Source organism: Bos indicus, chromosome 5 (genome assembly GCF_029378745.1).
Source record: "Bos indicus isolate NIAB-ARS_2022 breed Sahiwal x Tharparkar chromosome 5, NIAB-ARS_B.indTharparkar_mat_pri_1.0, whole genome shotgun sequence".
NCBI classification, from domain to species: domain Eukaryota; kingdom Metazoa; phylum Chordata; class Mammalia; order Artiodactyla; family Bovidae; genus Bos; species Bos indicus.
In genome coordinates this window covers 77,344,219-77,356,550 of record NC_091764.1, presented here as the reverse complement: position 1 = coordinate 77,356,550, position 12,332 = coordinate 77,344,219, and the positions used below count along the sequence as shown (strand labels likewise).

General features: G+C 40.9%; 1 protein-coding gene across 8 annotated transcripts in view; it reads left to right on the top strand.

The window, feature by feature from the left end:
* The window catches only part of FGD4 (FYVE, RhoGEF and PH domain containing 4), a 229,996-nt gene that overhangs the window by 134,661 nt on the left and 83,003 nt on the right, over positions 1 to 12,332 (top strand). The window lies entirely within an intron of this gene.

Genomic DNA, 12,332 nt, shown 5'->3' with positions numbered 1-12,332 from the left:
GAAGTAGAATGGCAGAATTATACAATGTCATTTCATCTGATTTTTTTTTTTTAAGCTGAAGGCTACTCCAGTTTTAGATTCCATGTGCAGGACTCAAGCATCCTGGATCTGACCCTAACGCTGCTTTTGTGGTCAGCACATTGTGGGATTGTGCAGCATTGAAGCTGGGGACAGTAGGGTCATGTCTAAAAGCCAAGGCCAGGCTGGAGTTTCAGTTCATAATTTGAGAGTTATGGTCATGTGGGCAGCCAAAAGGATTATCAGGAAGTCAGGAGCAGTGGAGTTAGGAAAATATGGGAAGTAGCCTGAACAATAGTTGTTAGAACTGGAGGAGTCCCTGGGGTAATTTGTCCCAAAATGTGTTCTAAGCGCCATGAGATTTTCACTTGTAATAAATGATAAAAATGTTTCCTGGACATAAATTGGGTTCAAAGTTAAACAGGTTTTTGTTTTCGTTTTTTACTGTAGGGCTCTTGATGCCTCAATATGCCTATTGGTATCATGAGTCTGCAAGATAAAACTGTCAAATTTGGCAAGTCACAAATATTTCATATCGAATCATGATTAGTTGGTTGGTTGTGGTGGAGTGGTAGGGGGGGAATTGAGAGATCTTTTTCACAGGACACACTTTGGTGAAAGTTTTCCTAGGACATGTGACACCTCCTGTGAAGACTGCTGTTACTTTTCACCTGGGTTCTTCAATGGACTTCTGTGAGCCCTGTGGAGTCCTGAAGGAACCCACAAACACCCAGAAACTTGGCCTTGCTCTCCATAAGTGCATTTTCCCTCCCTCCAGCCTAATCCCTTGACTGATATTTGTTATTGTTACTGATAAAATTAAGGAAATCAGCCCTTCTGAAGAAAGACAAGTGATTAACCCATAATTACTGGGACCAAAAAAAAAAAAAACAGGTCAGAGTCTCTTTTAACTGACCTTGCATGGGGCAAATAGGCTTTTCCTTCCCCTTTACCTTAACAAGCATTGAAATGATATTTTAAAGAAAATTTCAGAGGGAATATATCTGAAAAGTTTAACAATGAGATTGGAAAATGAGGCAGGTGGAGTGTTAAGATTGGCCAAACCTAATGAGTGAACAGGGCAGACTGTTCTTCCTGCACAGTCTCACAGACTCCTAAAATATTGCATGCAGAACTCTAATCTTCTTGCATTCTTAAAATGAAAGGCACTGTTTCCCTGACAGTTAGTCAGGAGCCTAAGTAAGCGTTGTCCTTTCCTCCTCTCTGTCCCTCCCTTCTTAAGTCAGTCCCTTACTAATTCTCTCCTTTCCATCCTCTGCCATTGCTGATAGGGTAAATGGTCCAGTTGCCTCCTAATGGCAGTTAGCAAAGGGATGGGGGCAAGGGGACTGACACCTATGGGACTATACATATCTCTTTCAAAATTAGCCAAGGGTAAGAATTATGTCTTATTTGTCCTCCTGTCCCCAGTAATTAGCAGAGTACCTGGCACTTTTAATTAGGGAGTTATCGCTTAGTACCTGTAAGGAGGAACCAAAGAAAAAAAGACTAAAGTAGAAGGTTTTGTTATTCATTTTGCAGTTGACCATTGGATATTCTCAGAGCTTATAAAACCAGTTTGTACTTTGGAGGCATAAAGATGAGAGCTATTAAATACTGAATTTAAGGGGTTATGGGCAGTTAAAGGTGCTTTTCAGAAAATGATTGTTAAAAACTAGTGATTGTGAGTAATGTAAAATGGAAGGAAAATGAAAAAAGTTATGGAATCCAGGATATGTATTTATAATCATGGTAAAAGGTGAAGATTAATCATTAAATTGTTTGGGATTGAAATAATCTACAGTAAATTCTACTCTGCGTCAAATGTCAGGCTCAAGGAATTCCCTGCAGTCCAGTGGTTAAGACTCTTCACTTTGACTGCTGAGGTTCAATTCCTGGTCAGGAAACTTAGATCTCACAAGCCTCATGGGGCAGCCAAAAAAAAAAATCAGATATCACATTGTCATTACTAATACTGTTATGTTTAATGTACCAGGCCACTTATTTGTAAATAATTCATTATTGTATTAATTTGCAAAAGAGTCATTAACTGGTCATAATTTATCCAAAATGGCCTATTGGGAATCCCTGAAAATAGCAGAGACACTGAAACAAATGGCAGCTGCTAGTAAGCAAGCATGAGCAAGTGCTGGTAAATCAAAATTCAGGCCTTGGTAAGGGTAAATATAAGAATGCCAGGCATAGGCGGAGGCAAAAGGGAAGGGCCTTAAGAGATTAGAGTGAGGAGAGAGTAAAGATCTGGTCCCCTGATCCACTACCCTGACAGTTACACAGCTGTGAGTATTATATGGGTTATAAAAATAATAGCAAATAGTTATATAGCAATTATCATGTGCTAGCTACTGCTCTAGTATTTTCACTAGAATTAAATCATAATTTTCACAGCAACCTTATAAGAGGGGTACTATTGTAAATTCTATGAATTCTCATTTACAGATAAAGAAATTTATGTAAGTCAGTCACCCAACTATTAAATGGTAAAGCCAGGATTTGAACCTAGGCAAATGAGAGTTGTATGACAGAGGTACCCTGAAGAATGTTTAAATTTCTGGAAAGGTGTGTTTGCATATGTGCTAAGTTGCTTCAGTTGTGTCCAACTCTTTGCAACCCAATGGACTCTAGTCTTCTAGACTCCTCTGTCCATGGGATTCTCCAGGCTTGAATACTGGAGTGGGTTATCATGCCCTCCTTCAGAGGATCTTCCTGATCCAGGGATTGAACACCCATCTCATGTCTCCTGCATTGGCAGGTAGGTTCTTTACCATTAGTGGCACCTGGAAAGCCCAAGGGCGTGTTTAGTAAACTAGCTGTAAAACTAGTACAACTGGACCAGAAACAGCCATATGTTATGCTTCTGGGGATCAAGGAAAGTTGCCTAGGTGCGCATGTGTGCAGCATCTGATCAGATCCTAAGGGGAAATCTAATACCAGTTAGCAGGCCCATCTGCACATTAATATACTTAGAGGTCTTTCATGGTATTTTCATCAGTTTCAAAACTTAAAACTGTTATAAACCTTAGACTCTGGTAAAAAGTGTGATGACTTCAAAACTCAGCGCTTACTTGATTAGCTTGGACAGCTTTTGAGGTATATTTCTCATTGTCACTACAGCAGTAACGCAGGATGTTTTGATAAATCTAGGGCTCAGCTTCTTCCACTTGGTTATAAAGAAGAAGGAACCAAGAAATGGGTGTTATTATAAATTGGATAACATCATAGAATCAATGAACATGAATTTGAGCAAACTCTGAGAGATAGTCAAGGATAGGGAAGCCTGGCTTGCTGCAGTCCATGGGGTCCCAAAGAGTAAAACATAACCTAGCCACTGAACAACAAATAAATTAGCAGCACTTTATCCGATAAAGCACAGCAGGCTATGAACCTCCTCCAGCTCAAATGGTGTCGACTAGAGCTGCCCTTTGCAAGTAGGCAAAAGAACAACATGTAATTGATTGTGGTTTGTCTTTACTCTCACCTTCCGCTTTGGTCATGGCTGTAGACACAGAGTAGTTTTTTTGTGCTTTAAATAGCAAGAGTTTTTCTGTAATCTTGACCAACATTCTTTGTTAACTATCGCCAAAAGGGGAACCTCCATCAGTGTATGGTTGGGGGTGGAAAAACTGCCTCTAGCTCCCTTGCCCACGCAGGATGATGCAGAGGAAGTTTGGTCTCTACCCAAAATAACGTTATACCAAAGCACAACAGAACACACTGATCAAGCAGCCCCAGCACCAACCCAGAAGGCATGGTGGAATGTGATTTCAGCACTTTCTGTGTGGGGATTCATGGCACCTAACACATGGTCACTCTGAAAGTGGGGAGTGGGATTCAGACCCCTAGAACTCATGATTGAATTGCAGCGATATATGCAGTCTGCTGTATTGGGCTTTCCAGGTGGCTCAGGGGAAGGAATCCTCTTGCCAATGCAGGAGATGCAGGTTGGATCCCTGGGTCGGGAAGATCCCCTGAAAAAGGAAATGGCAAGCCACTTCAGTATTCTTGCCTGGAAAATACCATGGCTAGAGAAGCCTGACAGGCTACAATCCATGGAATTGCAGAATTGGATATGACTGAGCGACTGAACAGTAGCTGCAGCATATGTACATATATATAACAGGTACCATGATTGTGGGCCTCATCTATAAGCTCAAAACTTCCATCAAAACTGGAACTCAGTCTTAGTGAGTTGTTAACTTTGAAAGGATTAGTCACTATAGCAGTCTTTACAAATTTTATTAACGTTTCCATTACTTTTGAGTAGCAAAAATTTTAATAAAATTATGAAACATGTTTCAGGAAAATAAACTGTTACTAGTTTGAAAACAAATCATTTTTGTGTTTTCAGAGGCTGCATTTATTTTATGTCATTACATATATTGCTGGATTTGCCTTAGATACAGTAGTAACAGTTACCTTTATACATATTTTATTTGTAGCATAAAGCAGTGTGTACTGCTGATCCTATTTGTTACACCAGATGTCTTGCTGTTCACACTGACCACACTGTTTGCTGAATCCAGGGTAGGCAAGGCTCGAGGTAAGAGGCTGGAAGGAGACTTGAGGAGCCGTAGGAAGTACAGACATGAATATTCTCTCCTGGCTGGCATGGCAGCCATAATACAGCCTCTCTTCTGGCCAATGCAGCATCTGTAGCAGCAGTCATAACATAACCATAAATAGCCATAACATAAACTCATATGACGTAACCATGATGTCACTCCAGTGTAGACTGATGCGGCAGCAGCCAGGGCTTCCAGGGTGAAGTTCTTACAGGTGTACCGCAAAAAGTAGCCCGTAACCAAGCTAGTACCTCATGACACGCATGCAGTTCTGTAAGTGATCTCAGCCATACATAACCGTGCAGAGTCATTGCTTATAGAACATGGGGTGAGAGGGGCTTGAGAGCATGGGTTGAGAGACCTTGACTGGTGCCATCTTGTTAATTTCCCCACACAATGGAACCTTTAAAAATAAGGAATATCTACAGTTACCTACCTTCAAGGCTTATTTTAAGTTCATATTACTTTTGAATTTCAAAGATCTGAAGCAATCTACTTTTCCTAACAGTTCAACTCTATGCTATTCTATAATTTTAGGTAGTATCAGATGCTGAGTCTGAAACACTGGCAGCTGTAGTTCATTTTAGTTGGTCTAATAAATGTAAATAAAATTACAGAAAATATTTCAGTCCATTGCTGGGACTTTTTGCTGCTACATTTTTTTTTTTTAATCAAGACAAACATCTAGATAGTTCCACAATTCCAGATGTTTAGAAATCTCCTGGATTCAGGAAGATGAATTGGGTAAAGTTTCCCCCTCCCCTAGACATTTAGAATTTGTATATAAATAACTTGGAATGTTTAAATTTTACCTCAGAATGGAAATGTTTGAAATTTTGTATAGATTGAGTTCTCAAGCAGCTCCATCTTTCCTTATTGTTGGAATTTAGAAAACACTTCTCATGAAATAGAAAATGAAAATGTAAGCAGATGAAGAGAAACTTGCCTAAAGTGTCTAGAATTTATTCCTTCAACAGTTAGTTACTGAACATCTACTTAATTTGGCAGGGGATGTTCATGAGATGTTCCTAGGGCTTACATTCTAACCAGGGCAGAGAGACAATTAACAAAATAAATAAAGCAGTTTGTTAGAAGGTGATAAATACTATGGGAGGGGGTACAATGTGTAAAGCAGTTATAACAGTTAACTAGATCTTACAGCAGTTAACTATATATATTATATATATATATATATATATAGCAGCTCACTATATAATATATATATTATACCAGTTAACTATAACTATATATTGAATGGCAAACCATTCAATATCACAGTAATTCAAGTCTATGCCCCAACCACTAATGCCGAAGAAGCTGAAGTTGAGCAGTTCTATGAAGACCTATAAGACGTTCTAGAACTAACACCAAAAAAAGATGTCCTTTTTATTATAGGGGACTGGAATGCAAAAGTAGGAAGTCAAGAGATACCTGGTGTAACAGCCAAATTTGACCTTGGAGCACAAAATGAAGCAGAGCAAAGGCTAACAGAGTTTTGTCAAGAGAACGCATTGGTCATAGCAAACACCCTCTTCCAACAACACAAGAGAAGACTCTGCACATGGACATCACCAGATGGTCAATACTGAAATCAGATTGATTATATTCTTTGCAGCCAAAGATGGAGAAGCTCTATACCGTCAGCAAAAACAAGACCCAGAGATGACTGTGGCTCAGATCATGAACTCCTTATTGCCAAATTCAGATTTAAGTTGAAGAAAGAAGGGAAAACCACGAGACCATTCAGGTATCACCTAAATCAAATCCCTTACAATTATACAGTGGAAGTGACAAACAGATTCAAGGGATTAGACATGATAGACAGAGTGCCTGCAGAGCTATGGATGGAGGTTTGTGACATTGTACAGGAGGCAGTGAGCAAGACCATCCCCAAGAGAAAGAAATGCAACAAGGCAAAATGGTTGTCTGAGGAGGCCATAGAAATAGCTGAGAAAAGAAGAGGAGAAAAGGAAAGATGTACCTATTTGAACGCAGATTTCCAAAGAATAGCACGGAGAGATAAGAAAGCCTTCCTCAGTGATCATAGCAAAGAGACAGAGGAAAACAATGAGATGATGCTGTGAAAGCGCTGCACTCAATATGCCAGCAAATGTGGAAAACTCAGCAGTGGCCACAGGACTGGAAAAGGTCAGTTTTCATTCCAATCCCAAAGAAAGGCAATGCCAAAGAATGTTCAAACTACTATGCAATTTCACTTATCTTACACACTAGCAAAGTAATGCTCAAAATTCTCCAAACCAGGCTTCAGCAGTACACGAACGGAGAACTTCCAGATATTCAAGTTGGATTTAGAAAAGGCAGAGGAACCAGAGATCAAATTGTTAACATACTTTGGATCATAGAAAATGCAAGAGAGTTCCAGAAAAACATCTACTTCTGCTTTATTGACTACACCAAAGCCTTTGACTGTGTAGATCACAACAAACCCCAGAAAAATCTTTAAGAGAGGGGAATACCAGACCACCTTACCTGCCTCCTGAGAAATCTGTATGCAGGTCAAGAAGCAATGGTTAGAGCTGGACATGGAACAACAAACTGGTTCCAAATAGGTAAGGGAGTACGTCAAGGCTGTGTATTGTCACCCTGCTTATTAAACTTAAATGCAGAGAATATCATGCAAAATGCTGGCCTGGATGAAGCACAAACTGGAATCAAGATTGCCAGGAGAAGTATCAATAACCTCAGATATGCAGATGACACCATCCTTACGCAGAAAGCGAGGAAAAACTAAAGAGCCTCTTGGTGAAAGTGAAAGAGTAGAATGAAAAAGTTGACTTAAAACTCAACATTCAGAAAACTAAGATCATGGCATCTGGTCCCATTACTTCATGGCAAATAGATGGGGAAACAGTGGAAACAGTAACAGATTTTATTTTGGGGGCTCCAAAATCACTTCAGATGGTGACTGCAGCCATGAAATTAAAAGATGCTGGCTCCTTAGAAGAAAAGTTATGACCAACCTAGACAGCATATTAAAAAGCATAAACATTACTTTCCAACAAAGGGCCGTCCAATCAAAGCTATGATTTTTCCAGTAGTCATTTACAGATGTGAGAGTTGGAGTATAAAGAAAGCTGAACACCAAAGAATTGATGCTTTTGAACTATGGTGTTGGAGAAGACTCTTGAGAGTCCCTTGGCCTGCACGGAGATCCAACCAGTCCATTTAAAAGGAATCAGTCCTGAATACTCATTGGAAGGACTGATGTTGAAGCTGAAACTCCAGTACTTTGGCCACCGTATGCGAAAAACTGACTCTTTGGGGAAAAACCTGATGCTGGGAAAGATTGAACAGAGGAGGAGAAGGGGTCGACAGAGGATAAGATGATTGGATGTATCACCGACTCAATGGATATGAGTTTGAGCAAGCTCTGGGAGTTGGTGATGGACAGGGAAGCCTATCATGCTGCAGTCCATGGGGTCGCAAAGAGTCGGACATGACTGAGCAACTGAACTGAACTGATAACTATATATTATAACAGTTAAGTATAACTGCTATAACTTTGAGTAGCAGTTATACTAGATAAGAGTGGTCAGGGTAGCCCATGTTGACAAGATGCAATTTGAGCCAAGATGTGAAAAGAAAGCAGTTAATCTGGGGGAAGAGCATTGCAGCAAAAAACAGCTAAACCAATTCCTATAAAGCATGCTTTTCCTGTTGCAGGAATAGCAGGGCACCAGTGTGACTAGATTGTAGTGAGCAAAGGGGTAATACTAGGCGATGAGGTCATTGCTAAAGGGACTGAAGACCAGATCATGTAAAGCCTGTCAGCTGCAATTAACAGTTCAGTTGTTAAACTATGGAGTGAAATGTGGAGCTGTTGAAGAATATTAAGCACAGGGATGACATGATCTGAGTTGGGTTTTAAAAGGGACTGTCTGGCATCTTTGAAAACATGTACTGAGTACAGTACTTTCCCCCATGGCTCAGCAGTAAAGAATCTGCCTCCAATGCAAGAGCTGCAGGAGACACAGGTTTGATCCCTAGGTTGGGAATATCCCTTGGAGGAGGAAATGGCAACCCACTCCAGTATTCTTGCCTGAAAAATGCAGTGGACACAGGAGCCAGGCAGGCTATAGTCCATGGAGTCACAAAGAGTCAGACACAACTGAGCGACTAAGGACACACATACTGAGAACAAGGGTGGGTGCAGAGAGACCAGATGGAGGGTCTTGTTGTAATCCAGTCAATGGTTGTGGTAATTTAGACCAGAATAGTAGCTGTGCAGGTGGGAATGGTAGATGATAGAGTCAACAGAATTTCCTGGTGGTTACATCCCTTTTTGGGCTTCCCTGATAGCTCAGTTGCTAAGGAATCCTCCTGCAATGCAGGAGACCCTGGTTTGATTCCTGGGTCGGGAAGATCTGCTGGAAAAGGGATAGGCTACCCACTCCACTATTCTTGGGCTTCCCTTGTGGCTCAGCTGGTAAAGAATCTGCCTGCAATGCAGGAGACCTGGGTTTGATCCGTGGGTTGGGAAGATCCCCTGGAGAAGGGAAAGACTACCCACTCTAGTATTCTGGCCTGGAGAATTCAATGGACTGTATAGTCTATGGGGTTGCAAAGAGTCAGACACAACTGAACGACTTTCAGTAGGATACAGAGTGGGAGAGAAAACAAGAGGAATTTAGAATACTTCCAAGCTTTTAGTCCTAAGCACAGATGAGGTTGCTATTTACTGAGGTGGAGAAGATGGTAAAGGCAGTTTATTTTGAGTGAGAGTTGGGAAATAACAGAGTCAGATTTGGGTGTGTCAAGTGTTAATTAGTTCTTAGACATACTAGTGGAGATGCTAAGTAGGCAGTTGAATGCATTAATATTTATTTTTTCTTTATTAAGCAAGAAATATGTTTTTTTAGTTACTTTTTTGTTTAAATGGATAATAAAAACTTTAACATCTTACCTATTTTAAGTGTATAGTTCATTGGTATTGTAATTTTCTAAGTCATGTCCACTCTTTTGTGACCCCTGGGACTGTAGCCTGCCAGGATCCTCTGTCCATGGGATTTCCCAGGCAAGAATACTGAAGTGGGTTGCCATTCCTTCTCCAGGAGATCTTCCCCACCCAGGGATTGAACCCCAGGCTCCTGCACTGGCAGGTGGATTCTTTACCACAGAGTCCCCAGGGAAGCCCTCACTAGCATTAAGTATATTCCATACACAGAAGAAATGTACAAAAAAAGATCTTCACGACCCAGATAATCACGATGGTGTGATCACTGACCTAGAGCCAGACATCCTGGAATGTGAAGTCAAGTGGGCCTTAGAAAAAATCACTATGAACAAAGCTAGTGGGGGTGATGGAATTCCAGTTGAGCTATTCCAAATCCTGAAAGATGATGCTGTGAAAGTGCTGCACTCAATATGCCAGCAAATCTGGAAAACTCAGCAGTGGCCACAGGACTAGAAAAGGTCAGTTTTCATTCCAATCCCAAAGAAAGGCAATGCTAAAGAATGCTCAAACTACTGCACAATTGCACTTATCTCACACGCTAGTAAAGTAATGCTCAAAATTCTCCAAGCCAGGCTTCAGCAATATGTGAACCGTGAACTTCCAGATGTTCAAGCTGGTTTTAGAAAGGGCAGAGGAACCAGAGATCAAATGGCCAACATCCGCTGGATCATGGAAAAAGCAAGAGAGTTCCAGAAAAGCATCTATTTCTGCTTTATTGACTATGCCAAAGCCTTTGACTGTGTGCATCACAATAAACTGTGGAAAATTCTGAAAGAGATGGGAATACCAGACCACCTGATCTGCCTCTTGAGAAATTTGTATGCAGGTCAGGAAGCAACAGTTAGAACTGGACATGGAACAACAGACTGGTTCCAAACTGGGAAAGGAGTATGTCAAGGCTGTATATTGTCACCCTGCTTATTTAACTTCTATGCAGAGTACATCATGAGAAACGCTGGACTGGAAGAAACACAAGCTGGAATCAAGATTGCTGGGAGAAATATCAATAACCTCAGATATGCAGATGACACCACCCTTATGGCAGAAAGTGAAGAGGAACTAAAAAGCCTCTTGATGAAAGTGAAAGTGGAGAGTGAAAAAGTTGGCTTTAAAGCTCAACATTCAGAAAATGATGATCATGGCATCCAGTCCCATCACTCCATGGGAAATAGATGGGGAAACAGTAGAAACAGTGTCACACTTTATTTTTCTGGGCTCCAAAATCACTACAGATGGTGACTGCAGCCATGAAATTAAAAGACGCTTACTCCTTGGAAGGAAAGTTATGACCAACCTAGATAGCATATTCAAAAGCAGAGACATTACTTGCCAACAAAGGTTCGTCTAGTCAAGGCTATGGTTTTTCCTGTGGTCATGTATGGATGTGAGAGTTGGACTGTGAAGAAGGCTGAGCGCTGAAGAATTGATGCTTTTGAACTGTGGTGTTGGAGAAGACTCTTGAGGGTCCCTTGGACTGCAAGGAGATCCAACCAGTCCATTCTGAAGGAGATCAGCCCTGGGATTTCTTTGGAAGGAATGATGCTAAAGCTGAAACTCCAGTACTTTGGCCACCTCATGCGAAGAGTTGACTCATTGGAAAAGACTCTGATGCTGGGAGGGATTGGGAGCAAGAGGAGAAGGGGACGACAGAGGATGAGATGGCTGGATGTCATCACTGACTCGATGGACGTGAGTTTGAGTGAACTCCGGGAGTTGGTGATGGACAGGGAGGCCTGGCGTGCTGCAATTCATGGGGTCGCAAAGAGTCGGACACGACTGAGCGACTGATCTGATCTGATCTGATTGTTGTAGTGCTATGACAACCATCCTTCCATAGAACTCTTTGATTTTATAAAACTTAACTTTTGTGAAATAGTAACTTCGTTCTTCCATTCCTCTAGTCCCTGGCACCACTACTCTAATTTCTGTCCCCAGTTTTGACTACTCTATGTAACTCACATAAATGGAATCATAAGGTATTTGTGTTTTTTAGCTGACATATTTCACTTAGCATAATGGCTTCAAGGACACCCATTCTGTAGCATGTATCAGAATTTCCTTCATTGTCATGCTGAATAATATTCAATTATATATATATTCCACATTTTATGTATCCATTCATCTGTCAACAGATACTTGGTTTGCCTCCACAGCTTAGCTATTATGAATAATGCTGCTATGAACATAGGTGTGCACTTATGAGTGAAGTGAAGTGAAAATTGCCTATTCGTGTCTGACTCTTTGTGATCCCATGGACTATACAGTCCATGGCATTCTCCAGGCCAGAATACTAGAGTGGGTAGCCTTTCCCTTCTCCAGGGGATCTTCCCAACCCAGGGATTGAACCCAGGTCTCCCACATTGCAGGCGGATTCTTTACCAGCTGAGCCACAAGGAAAGCCCAAGAATACTGGAGCAGGTAGCCTATCCCTTCTCCAGTGGATCTTCCCGAACCAGGAATCGAACTGGAGTCTCCTGCATTGCAGGAGGATTCTTTTCCAACTGAGCTATGACGTATAAAGGATATTCTTTTAAAAATAATTTGTAGTACATTTACTTGGCTACTTTCATAGATTTTCTTTTTTATAGAAGTATATTTTTGTTATAAGTGATTTTAATGATATTGCTCTATGGACAGCAAAACACAGAAGTTCTCATTTGTTCTCTCACCCTACCCTTGTCCCTTTGTCATGTTACCTTCCATTCCTTTCAGTACATTTATACATGTTTGTATATATCTTATTTTTTTAATTGGATTAT